This window comes from Humulus lupulus, chromosome 9, assembly GCF_963169125.1.
Source record: "Humulus lupulus chromosome 9, drHumLupu1.1, whole genome shotgun sequence".
NCBI lineage: Eukaryota > Viridiplantae > Streptophyta > Magnoliopsida > Rosales > Cannabaceae > Humulus > Humulus lupulus.
Genome location: NC_084801.1, coordinates 53739031 through 53754453, shown reverse-complemented (window position 1 = coordinate 53754453; position 15423 = coordinate 53739031). Strand labels below are relative to the sequence as shown.

At 36.6% G+C, this 15423-nt stretch overlaps 1 long non-coding RNA gene across 1 annotated transcript; it reads left to right on the top strand.

Annotated features, from left to right (window-relative positions):
• Window positions 1-1587: 1587 nt before the first annotated feature.
• On the top strand, window positions 1588-4492 carry LOC133800582 (uncharacterized). Its single transcript, XR_009876533.1, has 5 exons — window positions 1588-1869; window positions 1965-2197; window positions 2348-2494; window positions 3031-3055; window positions 4196-4492. It is a non-coding gene; the product is annotated as an uncharacterized LOC133800582 (long non-coding RNA).
• The last annotated feature ends 10931 nt before the right edge of the window (window positions 4493-15423 follow it).

The following is a 15423-nucleotide window of genomic DNA, read 5'->3' as shown; positions in this document are numbered from 1 at the left end:
TGTCAGCAGATAAAGGTGGAACATCAGAGGCCAGCGGGGTTACTACAACCTTTGAGTATCCCTGAATGGAAATGGGAAGACATCACCATGGATTTTGTAGTTGGGTTGCCTAGGACAATGAAAAATCATGATTCAGTATGGGTGATAATGGATCGATACACCAAGTTATCCCACTTCTTACCTGTGAGAACGAATTTCAATGTGGGCCAATATGTTGAGTTGTATGTGGGGGAGATTGTACATCTCCATGGGGCTCTGAAGTCTATAGTATTAGATTGGGATCCCACTTTTACTTCCATGTTTTAGGGAGGCCTGTTGAAGGCTATAGGTACACTGTAGAGGTTTAGTACCGCTTACCATGCTCAGACAGACGAACAATCTGAGAGGATGATTCAGGTATTGGAGGAAATTCTTCAGGCTAGATTTTGAGGGGTCCTAGAGTAAGTATCTTCCCTTGATTTAGTTTTCATACAACAACAGTTATCAGTCAACGATCGGAGTAGCTCCATATGAGATGTTGTATTGTAGGAAATGTAGATCTCCCATTCATTAGGATGAGATGGGTGAAAGAAAGTATCTTGGTCATGAGGAAGTTTAGCGGACCAACGAGGCCATTGAGTAAATTAGAGCTCGAATGCTAGCCTCGCAGAATAGATAGAAAAGCTACGCTGATCCCAAGCGTAGGAACGTGGAGTTCCAAGTCGGGGAGTACATTTTTCTCTGAGTTCAACATAAGCATACTCTTTGTGATCATGGCACCTCTGTTGTCCATGTCACATCTTGAGGTAACCAGTATAACTGGGCCGGTAAAACCTCCTCTTTGAGGTAAATATGATCTCAGGTCCTAGAATAATGTCGGTGCGTCCGCCCTCTGAGTTACATCATATCCTTAGTAACTCCCTTGTTACGTTGCATTCAGCACGCTAGCAACCATCTCTTTTCATTCATCATACAAACACATGTAATCCAGTTCACATCAAAACAAAGAAAATACATGTTGCATCAAACTCGTCATACATATCAAGATGGAATTCTATTTTCCCATATCACATGATTTATCATCAAAACATAGCATCATCATATACATAGCATATTCTTCCTTGTAACATGCAAGTCTTACCATTTCATAGCATAAACATAGAAGTTCTATCTAACTTCCTTACCTCAGGTCCAAGCAAAGCAATAAAATGAGAATGCGTCACAACGAGCCCATAATCATAACCAAATGTTCGTCTCTTAGAATCACGTAAGACTACTCACACTACTACAAAATACCTCTTACGGGTCACCTTTTTAGGACATGCACCTAAAAACAAGTCCTAAAAATAGTATTTAGGACTTATTGATAGTCCTTAAAAAATACATTTTAGGACGCGCAATGAGTGTCCTAATAAAATATGTGAGCCATAAAAAAAAGCTTTAAAAAAATTTAAGATTTAAAATGATTGATTCCAATAGTAATTTTTTAAAACTCACTTTCGGTATCCTAAAAGAGACCCAAAGCATGCCGTTAAAAATTTTGAGTAAAAATTGAAAAAAAAAGTTATTAGTTTTTTCGAATTTGGGCTTAGGTTTATTTTTTATCAGATTTTAAAATCCTTAACCCTAACTACAACATATTCTCTCCCTCATTCTCTCTCTCCCTGTACCAGCCGCATTTCCTCTCACCATTTCCCCTTTGTCTCTCCACCTATCCTTCTTCTTTTACGCACCTAGAGATGATTCTCCTCGGCGCATAAGCTTGGCCTCTTCTCCTTGGTGCATAAATGACTTCGACGGCGCCCAACATAGGTGGTCGGCTGCATGGAAGGCTTCTTTTGTACATGCTCGACTACTTGGACGATGGTGGCTCGATCTTCAACGACAGAGGTAAGGTTTCTCTCCCTCTCTCCCTCGTTCATTTTTTTTTTTCTGTTACAGGTGGCTGGTTCGTGGTTGTGAAGATAGCTAGTTTTTTGTTTCAGATTTGATATTGTACGATCTAATTGTTTGTGCAAGACATGGGTTGTGTACGCTTAGGGCAGGGCTGGGCTTGTGATGTTGTCGTTCATGGAGGACAAAGTTAAGCTCGGAGGTGGCTGGAAACAGGATTGGGCTCGCGGATTGCATTGTCGTCGTTCATGGAGGAGGGGGCTGGGCTCGTTGAGGTGAAGGTTGGGCTTGCGAAGGTGGCTGGAAACGGGGTTGCGAAGCTCTAGTTCGTCTTCTTGCAACATTTTCTTCATTTATGCATACATTATTCATCTTCTTGAAATCATCTATTATTATTATTATTATTATTATTATTATTTCAATTGTGATGTATGAGAAGTCAAGAATGTAATTCTTTTCTATATTTGATAATTAGATTCTTATGAGGTGAACTTTTGGAGAACGCCTATAATTCTTGCTTCATTGACTTGGTCTTTGAATATGCATTTTTTCGATGGATGGGTATCATGGGACCTCATTTGAGCAGACATATCGATGTTACCTTGCATCATTTATTGAAAAGGTTAGTTTTGTTCTTCACAGTTTAGACTTTTAGAATGGGTCATTGTTAGCTGTTCTGTTTTTACATTTCATCAACAACTGACCTCCTGTTTTATGTGGTGTTTTTAGTCTACTCTATTATAGTTAATGTTTTATGTGGTGTTTAGGATTGCCTACCAAACATTTATCAAAAGTAATGTGTATTGTGTACGGAGAATTCATGAAGTATTACCTTTTTAACTTCTATGAAAGTTATAGATGATTATCCTGTAATTTGCTGAAATACCATGTGATGAAAAAGTCTCATCTATTTTTGTTATCTAAAAGTAAGAGGAAAGAAAAAAAAAAAAAAAAAGAGGATAGTATTCTTGTTTTTTCTTATCGAAAAATGACAACTAAATATTTTGATTCACCCATGGAATTTATGCATTCTGGGTGCAATCCTTGAAATGTTACATTAATTAGAATATCATTTGTGCGTGTTTCTTCTTTCCCCTTCTGTAATCAATAGTGGTTCATCCTTTGTTCTTATTCAAATTTATCTCATCTATTTTGCAGCCACAACTTGAGAGTGGGGATAAAAGTAAGCATTCTACTTCTTACCACTTTTATGATTAAATTATTTCATACTTCACGTACTTCATATGATTTCTTATTTTGATAACTTACATACATTTAATTGTGATATGCTCTGATTGTAATATCATAATATATGCTTTCAAAATTTCTTAGCATAGTTATAAAGCTATTTTTTTTTATTTTGCCATTTATAAAATGTTAGAATTATTGAAAATATAGTTCTTTTTAAGATTAGCTATCATATGTTTGATAAAACTCTTCAATTAGATCTTTTAATGTTTTTAGTATATATAATGTATGAATTTGAAGTTTAAGAGTTTCTGAGTATATATGAATGAGAGCTCTTGTTTATAACGAATGTTTTCCAATTGAGAAAACGCTTCTAAAATCTATGGTGTTTTGTTTTGTTTTAAATTGAACACACACATATATATAAATTAATATTAAACTCTTTATAGCATTGTAAAACAGGGACATTTGGCAATTTGAACACTTTCTTGCTTTGCAACTTAGTTATAAAAGATGTATAACTTACTTTCATTGAATTGAATTAAGAGTTAGATTGAGTTAAAACCATCATGCTGTTGTCATTAGTGGAATGGGTAGATTGTTAGCAGGGGTAGGTTTGGTTGTTAGAACATTATATAAATGTGGGGAAGGGTGGGGTGAGAAAAGGGTACGAAGTGTGCAGTGAATTGTGGTGAGCTTTATATGTGTCTTTCTTTCAATTTCAGCAATAATATTCCATATTTTAGCCTACTGTTATTTGTTTGGTGTTTCTCTAGATTTGATTGGTTGCCGCTACTGTAACTTCCTTTTGTAATTTGTGAGTTTTTCTTGGCCGCTTGGGCCTTTAGTTCAATGCATGGTATTTCTTCTTCAGGTGCTCCATTTCTACGGTTGTTTCAACTCTTACTTTGTTTGGTTACCGCCCACTCTTATTATACTTTAGATACTTTATTTATTCCTTTTTTCTTACTTATTCTGTTCTTATTTTTCATGATTAGATCATGTTTCATTCATCATATGTGCCCTTTTCACTGGCTTAGTACTTGATTGCAGTATGTATATAAATATATTTAAATTTTAATTCCTTGTAGGCCAAGCGTTTTGGTTTGTGATGTTCTGAATATTTTTGTTGCAGTCTTACATGGATTCAGAAACAAGAGGGATAATGGCAGTAGTATATGACACTGGACAGCTAAGGAGAACTTCCGAGATTATATTTATTGCAGTCCGATGCTTTTTGTTGAGGGAACAAGCTTCACACACGCTTCTCATACACCATTTGGTTTGTCTTTTTATGAATAATGTAAAATTAGAATAATTTTAGAGTGATATTATTTGTAAGATCCATCAATAGAGTATTATATTGAAATATTTAGATTGTTATTATGACTTAGAGGTGGTTTGAGTATTTAATGTATTTGTTTTTTTTTTATTGATAAATGTTGAAAGAGGTTATAAGCTAGCTTGCAATACATGTTAATGAGAAATTTAAATTTCTTTTAAAAAAAATTTGTTGGCCTTGTTTTAGTATTTTCTTTTGAATTTTTAGAAATCAAACATATATAATACATTTTGGATTTTGAATGTGGTATATTTTTTTTTAAATCAAAATGAAAAATGTAGTTACATTTTTTTTGAAAAAAATTAACTTTTAAGGGCATGCAAAGTGAGTTTTAAAATCTTAATTTAAAGACACGCAATGAGATTTTTTAGGACTCGTATTGCGTGTCCTAAAAACATTCTTTTTAGGACTTGCAATGCGAGTTCTAAAAACATTCTTTTAGGACTTGCAACGCAAGTCTTAAAAAAACCTTAGTTTTTAAGGTTCTTAAATAGAGGACTCGCGCCCCGCGAGTCCTAAAAGGTTTTTTATGCGAGTCCTAAAAAGCCTTTTTTGTAGTAGTGTCATGCCCAACATACATACCCCACATGTGCATGGGCCATGCACACGTGGCACAAGTTGCTCAATAATTGTAAACATACAACATTACCACATAAAATCATAAAAGAATAATGCTAATTCTACTTATTAACCCTTCATGGTTACAAAGTAAAAATCATTTGTTTAAACAATAGGTATACATTTGAACGTAAGAATGCATATGCATGCGTCATGCATACGTGGGAGTGTTCTTAAAATTTAACATTTTAAAATGATAATTCCTACATACTTATTTCTTGCCTCTTCAAACAAAATTTAGTAACATAATTTAATTACCACTATTTTTTTCTCTAAATCCCAAAATTTGTTAAGAAAATTTTAATACATCATATTTACTTTATAAAATAATCCATTAAGCCTTTTCCAATTTCTTATAAAATAATAATTCCATTTATTATTTAAATAGCATAAAAAATGTGATAAAATTTGTAGCTATTCAGAATAACTTAATATGTTTCTTTTAGAAAATTATTTTTACTAATCTAAAAAAAAACAAAACAAAATACTACATGTTTTTAAATGTGAAAATTCATAATTAAGTATGGAAAAATTACATTTTCACATATATTATTTAGGACTTAATTTATTGGGGTGTAGGACTTATTTATCTTAAACAACATAATCAGTTTATCTTAATAACCAAAAATTTCAGCAACTATTAATTTGTTTAAAAAGCACAAATGGATTAAAACTATATTTTCTTTCATAAAATATACAAAAAATCTGCATGTATTAATTTGATAAAAACACCATTAATATGTGAAACAATTGTAACGCCCTAAACTCCAGGGACCGTTACGGTGTGCCTTGTAATCAGTGCTAAACTCGCTAATCGAGTCATTTGGGCAAAATCGTGTAACTAAGTATGATTAGAGGTTTAGGGATTAAAAAATTTGGTTAAGATATAACGTTTCATTAGAACGTTTACTGTATACATTGGGATCCCAAAAAAATAATTTAAAGGTCTATTATAAGAAAATATTTACAACCAGCCGATTTAAGCAGCAAAACAGGGTTTAACCCTAGTTCCTCTTCAAACCTCGGCCGTGGTGGTCGAGCAGCTACATATGTACACATCATCACCTAAGCTCTCCTACTCAAGGATGATCCAGCTTTCTTTTGCCTTTACCTGCACCACATAGCACACGTGAGTCGAAGTCCAGCAAGAAAACTCAATATGTTCATGAACAGTAATAACATGTCATCAAATCATAAGGCACACGCCTAGCAAATATAGCCCTATTCAAGCAGAAAAATAAGTTCACGTAATGATGGGTATCCAGGATAAGGAATCCCTCCCTCCTGAGTGGATGGCTATTAAGTCAATCCTAATCAGATAAGTGATTTAACACTGGTGGTTTCGGTAACCATATTGAGCTTATAACCCTGAGTAGAAGAGTGACAGTTGTAGAAGTCACTAAGGTGGGTTCCGTTCCCTTTAGCCATATGACGATAGGGTCACCGGGGCTTTGCAAATAAGTGATCCTTTCACTAGCTTATCAAGATAGGTGTTTGATGAACTAGTCACCAATATAACCTATCGCATGACCATAGAGTCACAACCATGGGATTTTGCTCCCTAGGCACGTGACAAACCGTCACCTAGGCCTTTGGCCCTGACTCTGAGTAACTAGTCCTAGACTAGTCAAGCGCTTATAATTTTCATCGACCTTAGGGTTGGTCCAGCATCAATGCTTCCAGAGTCATTCAACGCTGATATCGATTAGATCTAATCTTTTATCGGCCCTGCGTTCATGACGCTTATGCCGTTTCTGACTCTCAGGTCAGTAATACGCGACCAGTGCCGACCCTGACTAGTCAGTGCCATACACATGTAAGCAATGCTACCAAAAATATATCATATGTCAAATATTTGAATATAGGGCATTCAGCATGCTTACTTAACAATTTCTAGCATAATTAGGATCATGCATAAACACAGAGGCTCAAGCTCTGAACAATCTCATATTCAATATTCATAGCATGCCCTAATCACATGTTTCTCGTGCAACACATGCATCACATTTAATCACTTGACATGCCTCAACAATAACCATGCATGTCACATTTAAACATCCAACATGCATCAAGAATAACCATGCATGTCATATATACACAGGGTGCAATTTTCTTACCTTTGGTCCAAGCACAGGTTACCAATAAACGAGCCACAAGCACGATCCTTACTCCAAGCCTCTAGTGATAACCTAGTCACAACCACAAATGGTGATCCAATGAGTTCAAGTTCTAAAACCAATCCCGGAACCAAGACCTCGCCTCCGGGACATCCAATCCCACTAAACCGGGTAGGAGGAATGATCCTGAGACCTAAGGTTTGAGTTCCCAAGCTTAAAACATCATTTCGGCCATAAATACCCTCAAGCGCCGCGGCCCCAACTCACTGAGCCGTGGCCCCCAGCCAAAACAGAGGCATCGGGGGCAAGTGACGCGATGCCCTACACCTAGTGCCGTGGCCCCCAAAGCTCACAAAACCCTTCCACCTACTTCATCGAGCTTGGGCCGCGGCGCCCAAGAACAGGGCCGTAGCCCAACCTTGGAACAACCATTTTTCCCCATTTTCAACCTTTTAAAACCTCCCAAAAACCTATCCAAACATCTCCAAACTCAAAAATCAAAGTTCCCAAACATCCCCATCATCCAAAACCAACAAAACCCAAGCCTCAAATCTAACAAAAACTCATCAAAACACAAAGTCCAATTCAAGCTTAAAAACTTTAAAAAACTTAAAACTGAAAACTTGAATTACGTCCGATTGAGTTGTTTCCAACTAAATCCTTCGGCTAATAAGCTTCTAATCTTCCCTAGGATCGCTATGCCTCGATCCTCGCTTGAATCCGAGTCCTGGAACTCAAGTTTCCTTCAAAAATGCGATCGGGAGACGAAAATGGAACTTAGAGGGAGAGAGAACTTACTGAACGTTCTTTTAATTTCTTAGAAGGTTACTTCAAGCTTAAGTAGCCTCAAACAAATCTTAACGCTCGGGGTCCCGAAAATGTCCCCGAGGGCAAAATAGTCAAAACCTCCAGAATTTCCCCCTGATCTTACTAACACCCAATTAATCACCAAATATTGATTCCCATTACCCAATAACTCGGTAATGCTCTAAATACCCCTCGACTCACTCCGAGTCAAGAATAAATCCCGTTGTGACTTTCCCAGTAGCTTACTTCCTAGGATCGTCTCGTGCTGGGTAACCCTGTCATAACCAAATAATAATAAAGTACCACACACATATCACATATATGCCAAAAATAGCCAAAATATGAAAATTACCCAATTACTCAGAAATGGGTTCACATGCATATTTAATACACCTAAACATGCATATTATCTTTTAATAACACAATAAATCAATTATGGCCCTCCCGGCCTCCTAATCAAGGTCCTAAACCTTATTAGGAAATTTGAGGCATTACAACTATCCCCTCCTTACAGAAATTTCGTCCTCGAAATTTATCTGAACTGCCCGGAATATAAATTCTGCACAACTGATTCCAGTTTCCCAGGTCGTTCCCTCGATCTCACTAATTCTGTAACATACCATAACCCAAGGTATAACTTTGTTCCTCAGAACCTTATTCTTTCTGTCCCATATCTGGACTGGCTATTCTTTATAGGATAACTTAGCCTCAAATCCCCTGATTCTCATAACTCAACTCATGAGTTTCTTTTAACCTATGTCCTTAGCATGGAAATACATAATACAATGTGTACAACTAACAGTTCCAAAGATAAGGTCGATCCAAAATCAACTTAACCAGTCCTATCTAGGACTCAAACTGTTATACTACTCTAGGGCTCAACTTTCCCTCATATCCTCACCCCTTTCCATAGTGATACTTTTAAGGAAGATAGAATCTTCAACCTGGAACTCTATGTTCATGCTTTTCAATTTAGTAAAACTTTTCCATTTACTCTGAGAAGTGAGCATCGAAGCTCCAACCTCTAATAGTCTCAATGGTCCCCTGAACCATCTCATGATCCAGATATAACATCTCACCCATCTCATTCCAATGAACTGGGTGACGAACACGCTCTACCATACCTTATTTCATAAGGTACTTTTTCAACACTGGATAACTCTTTCTTTCCCTCTCTGATTTACCATCAGTCTGAGAATAACAAACTGTACTGAATCCCATCGATATACTTATCGCCTTTCTTAACCCTTCCAAAACCTGGAAGTTGCAATAAAGTCTTCGTCTGATAAGATAGACCTTGAATTTCATGAAGGCGCACTATCTCTCTCACGTAGAGATCTGAGTACTGATCAGCTGTATTATTCGTCCTTGCTGATAAAAATGAACTCACTTGAAACACTGGTCCACAATGACCTAAACCAATTCATGCTGACCCACTAACCTGGGCAATTCCACCGCGAGCCCATCGCGATGTTTCCTTATTCCCATTAAAAAATACTCAAAGGCTGCAATGGCCTTGCTGATTCCTGATACTCTGTCTTGACCTGCTAACAGGTTAAGAACTTTACCACGCATTCCATTACATCCCTCTCCATCTCAGGCCACCACTATAAAGCTTTCAAACTCTGATACACTGACATGATGCCTGAATGAAGAGAATAAGAGAGTAACATGAGATTCATCCAGAATCTCCCAATTAATCCCAGTGTCCATCGGATCCCAAGTCCGATCCCTATACCATAATAAATTCATACCTGGCACTATTTAATCCTTAGCTAATCCAGCTAAGACTTTCTACTCAATCTTTCTTATCTGCAATTCACTTAATCATCTCTCCTTCTAATCCTTTCTGAAATGATAATCTCAAACATAAACTGGCCACCTGGCCCACCCGAAACTCTACTCTAGTTCTGGTCAGATACTTTAACCAACATATTGCATAGGCAATCCTTTTTTTTTTTTTTCTTCCTGTCGCTCAGGTGTCATAAGCACCTACTAACTGGTTCTGATCTACAAGAAGACTCATAACTATTTCCCAAGGCACCTGAAATATCTTTACCACCCAAGGAAACTCCTGCCCCTAAAGCGTTCCTTGACCTCGGCAAATTTCCGTAGAGATTACACCACAAAACCATCGTCCAAGACGATCACAAATCTCATTCAAATAAACCTTTGAATGTTTTGTCCATATAATTCACAAAAGCTTGGCATTAAACAAATTCTCAAAACATAACTCAGCACTCCCAGTGTCCTTATATGATATAAAACAGTCTTCTACATATCCTTCTCCCTGATCTCTAGCTGGTAATAACCAGATCCAAGATTCACCTAAGAGAATACCATCTTATAGGGGTGTTCATATAAACCGCAAATCATGGTTTGGAACCAAACCGCATCGCACCAAACCGCCAAAAACCATAACCGGTGAAACCGTTTTTGATGGTTCGGTTTTAACAAGACCGCTCAACTTTAATGGTTTGGTCACGGTTTCTAATTTTTTAAAACCAATTAAACCGGACCGGACCGTGATTTTTTCTAAAAAAATAGTTTTTAGAAATGATGGTTCAAAGATTTGAACCCCTACACTTAAGTTAATATAAAATCTACCAAACCATCCAAGCCAACACAATTTAATTGTTTAGGATATGTTTTTAGTAGTATTTAATACTTGCACAAGTTTCCAAAACTAAAAAAAGAGAAATGTAAAGTCCCACATTGTTTAGAAAGTAAACATTTCTTTTTCCCACTTCTATAAAATGATTTAAAATACTTACACTTACAACAACAAAGAAAATAAGCTTCTTGTAGACTTTTATGGTCTTAAAAGTAAAGCTAAAATTATTATTATTTAAATAAAATTATCTAGTTAATTATTTTATAATAAAAAAGTGTAAAATTTTAATAATTTAGTTATATGGTTAAAACCAAACCAAACCGCACCAAACCGTTTATTTATGGTTTGGTTTGGTTTTTTAATTTTAATGGTTTGGTTTGGTTTTTCATTTTGAAAAAACCGCATGAGCGGTTTGGTTTCAAAATTCTTCTAAACCGCACCAAACCAAACCGTGTACACCCCTACCATCTTACTCAGTAACTGAACCTTAAGTTCTTACAACCCCGCTGAACCATTCAAAACAGCGCCCTAAAAACTGTTTCCATTCCTGGCACCAACCATTTACCATTTTATCTCTTCACATAAAGGAAACCTTGGCAATTCCACTGGAAGCACATCCATAAACTCACAGACTAATCCACTCTGTCCTGATCCCACTGGCACAATCTAAGTGGTATCCACCACACTAGATAAGAGTTATATGCATCTCTCTGCCATAAAACTATAGCTCTTACTACAAATGTCATCAACATACCAAATCTATGCACAGTGCCAACTGCCACAAAGCTTCCCATTCTTAAACCTAAGAGCTACTATACTTTCCTTGCCATTTAGCATTGCCCCGTAATCACTTAACCAATCCATATTCCAGATCATACCAAAGTCAGTCATAACCAACCTTATCATATCAACTGATGAGTCATTTTCACCACAATCCAACTCATCTCTTAAATCACCAATACAGTATCGCCTTCCCATCACAACATAACCATGTGATTTGCATAACATATTTATGCTTCTATATATGAAACAACAAAGGAACAACATGGCACCAAAACCAATCAGCATAATACAAAATCAGAACTAAAAAAAAACTGACCTGCCATCCCTGAGGAACTAGTCTCAGCCTCAGACTCTGACTGCCTCGGAATAAACACTCGAGTTGGAGTCGAGTTGTCCATCCCCTTTTGCTCATCCCCTCTTAGCCTTGGGCAATTATTCATGATATGCCCAACCATATCACATGCAAAACATGCCTTTGCTCGACATTCTCCCATAAGTGGAGATCCCACTACCTTCCAGCTTTTCTTCTTGCTTGCTCCAATAAGTGGAGATACCACTATTTGAGCTTCGTGCTCCCTAGCATTCTTCTTCTCATCTCTTATGCTCTCAAAAGCAAGAGCCTTCTCTACCACCTGAGCATAGGTAGAGACTGATGGGAAAACTTATACAGGATCTTTATTTATTTTCATGTATATCTAATATTAAACAAATTAATACGAGATAGCCTAAAACATGTTTCTAAAATTGAATTCAAAGAGAAACAAAGAATAGAATACTTACAAGTATGCGCAATGGAATGAAAGAGTCATTCCTTCAGTTTCTCTAACTCTTGTATCCTCTCTGTCGTAGAGTATTATCAAGAAACTGAACTGATCTTCTATTTTCTTCACAGCCTTCCAGTGTATCCTTAGAATCACCTAGACTAGTGTGGGAAATTCTCAACACATGAGATAGATACAGAGAAGAAGAAGACAAAATAATCAAAGAGGCTTAGAAAAGGACTTGTGTTTAGAGAGAATCTAAAACTATCAGAAACCCAGTGATTAAACTTATCTGTCGTCTGTCTTGACTTCTCTCTAAGCACTCCTTTTATAGACTCAATTAGGCCATTTAATTTAATTAAAAAATAAATATGATAATATCAATTTTAAAGCCCTAGGTCAAAATTATCATGGGCTTTAGGCCCGTGAAATTTCCCATTTGATTATAAGCCCATTGGACTTAAAATCAATGACTGTATTATTTTCTATTGATTTAATTAATTAAATAATTATTTAAATCCTTTATCAAATTAATTATTTATAATTTGAACCTTGGATTTAATTTTATTTATTAATTTAGATAGGAGGATGTGAATGGATTTGAGCATGGCTACCGGACTAAAAGTTTCCTCATAGTCCATGCCTTCTCATTTGGGTATAACCCTTTGCCACTAATCGAGCTTTATAAGTCTCGATATATCCATCAACACCACGTTTCTTCTTGTAGATCCACTTGAACCCAATGGCCCTAAAGTCACTAGGTGCTTCCACAAGATCCCAGACAGAATTTGAGTACATGGACTCCATTTCCTGTTTCATAGCTTCGAGCCATAGTTCCTTTTCAGGGCTAGCCATTGTCTGTTTGAAAGACAACGGATCATCATCACTAGTGTCACCAACAACCATATGGGTTTCACCATCGAAACCATAGCGAACTAGGTTCCTAGAAACCCTCCTACTACGACGAGGCTCTATGAATAGTGGTACTTTCTTCATTTAAATTGACTTGCGTCGGTTGGACATGAAGAGTGGGAATTTCATCATCAACTTGCGTTGATGACGATGGAACATTGGTTGGAGTCAATTCTTTAAGCATCTCCTCTAAAACTACTTTGCTGTGAGGTTTAAAGTTCTGGACATAGTCATTTTCTAGAAACGTAGCATTTGTAGAAGTAAACACTTTCTTTTTTGAATGACTATAGAAAAGTCCACCCCGAGTACCTTTAGGATAGCCAACAAACATGCAAACTTCAGTTTGCGGTTCTAGATTTCACTCCTTTTTCCTCAGGACCTGAGCGGGACACCCCCAGATTCTATAATGGTGTAAACTAGGTTCACGACCATTCCAATGTTCTAAAGGTGTTTTGGGGATTGATTTAGACTGCACGACATTGAGAATGTCGTTCGCGGTTTCAATTGCATGTCCCTAGAACGAAGTTGGTAGAGTTGAGTAACTAAGCATACATCTAACCATTTCCAATAAGGTTCTGTTCCAGCATTTCGCTACACAATTTTGTTGCGGAGTACCTGGGGCAGTAAGTTGTGATAAAATCCCAAGTTTAGTTAAATGATCTTGGAATTGCATATCCAAATATTCTCCACCCATATCAGATCGCAAGATCTTTAACATTTTACCTAATTGGTTCTGAGCCATTGCCAGGAATTCCTGAAACTTTAAAAATGTTTATGATTTCCTATGCATTAGGTAAAGACATGAGTATCTAGAGTAATCTTCAATGAAAGTGACAAAATACTCAAAACCACCCCTAACTTGTACATTCAAAGGTCCACAAACATCTGAATCCACAAGACCAAGTGGTTCTTTAACCCTATCACCCTTTGCAGAGAATGGACTCTTGGTCAATTTGCCTTCTAGACAAGATTCACAGACAGGTAATTCTCCTATGGTGAGTTCCCTCAAATGTCTGTCCTTTGTAAGTCTTTGAATCCTATCATAGCTAATGTGACCTAGTCTCAAGTGCCATAAATACATCATATTATCATTATCGGTCTTTTGATGTTTATTGGTCCTAGGTTTAGCTACTTTGAATTAATCATTATTAAGAGCGAGGGGTTCGTTAGGTCGCAGAATAGAAAGCCCATTTTCCAAACATGAAATACACAATTGTGATCCATTGAAAGAAATAGATATTTTAAAACTTGTGAAAGTCATAACAAATCGTTCTAATTGCAACATGGAAACTGAAATTAAATTTCTACTAAAATCCGGAATAAAAAATACATCATTTAAAATCGAAATTTATTTATGAACTTCAGACGAGCTCTTCCTCTAGCTTGGACCACAACAAACGCTCCGTTCCCAACTCTAAGCTTTAAGCCGCCTTCGTTCACTTCCTCCCACAATTCAAGAAGCTGTAAAGAATTACAAACATGGTTAGTAGATCCAGAATCAATAATCCAAATGGATTTATCATTCTATAAAACACATGTTTCCAAGATAAATGAACTATAATCATTACCTTTGTTTTTCGCTGCTAGAAACTTAGGGCAATCTTGTTTCCAATGCCCCTTCTCTTTGCAGTGAAAGCACTTATCTTTACCTTTCATGTTTTTCTTGTTCTTCCCCTTAGGCGTCTGTGCACTTGGTTGTGCACTCATATTTGCAGCCTTTGCAGGCTTGGGGTTGTTTATTTGTCCACCTTTACTCTTGTTTCCAGCTTTCGAAGATGAAGCTGGATGAGCTTAAACCTTAGCTAGATTAGCAGCAACATCAGTAGTCTTATTTTCAACTCCTTTACTAGGTCCACCCATGAAAGGTTCAATATATCTAAAGCTCGTTCATGAGCTGCATCAGACCATATTTGAGTTGAGCATGAACGTGCAGACACTGTGCTATCCAAGCATTTATGGTGCCATCACGAGCATTGACGGTTCCATCACTAACGTGCGGACACGGTGCTCGTTCTGGGGATTCCTCAATCATGACGAATTCAGAGTTGTCACCAATCAACTCTAAGTTGATATTCTGCTTCCAATTAAGGAAGTTTTCTCCAGTGAGTTTCTCCATCGAAATTTGAGAAAGAATGGGAGTAGACACAGACACTACTTAACTTAAAACTACCAATTATCAATAAAATAAACATCAATCACATTTTCTCAATAAAACTTCTATCCACAAAAAATTCAAGAAATAGCACAACATATACCAAAATATGTAAGATATGAGAAAAAATACCAAAAACATTCATATCTCTATTTCTTTAGGTTTTTAACTAATCTATGATATCCTTGTCCCGGTTGGCGAGAGTAAAAAATACCACTAGTTAAACAGAGTTGTAAACTCATTTAATAATGGACACC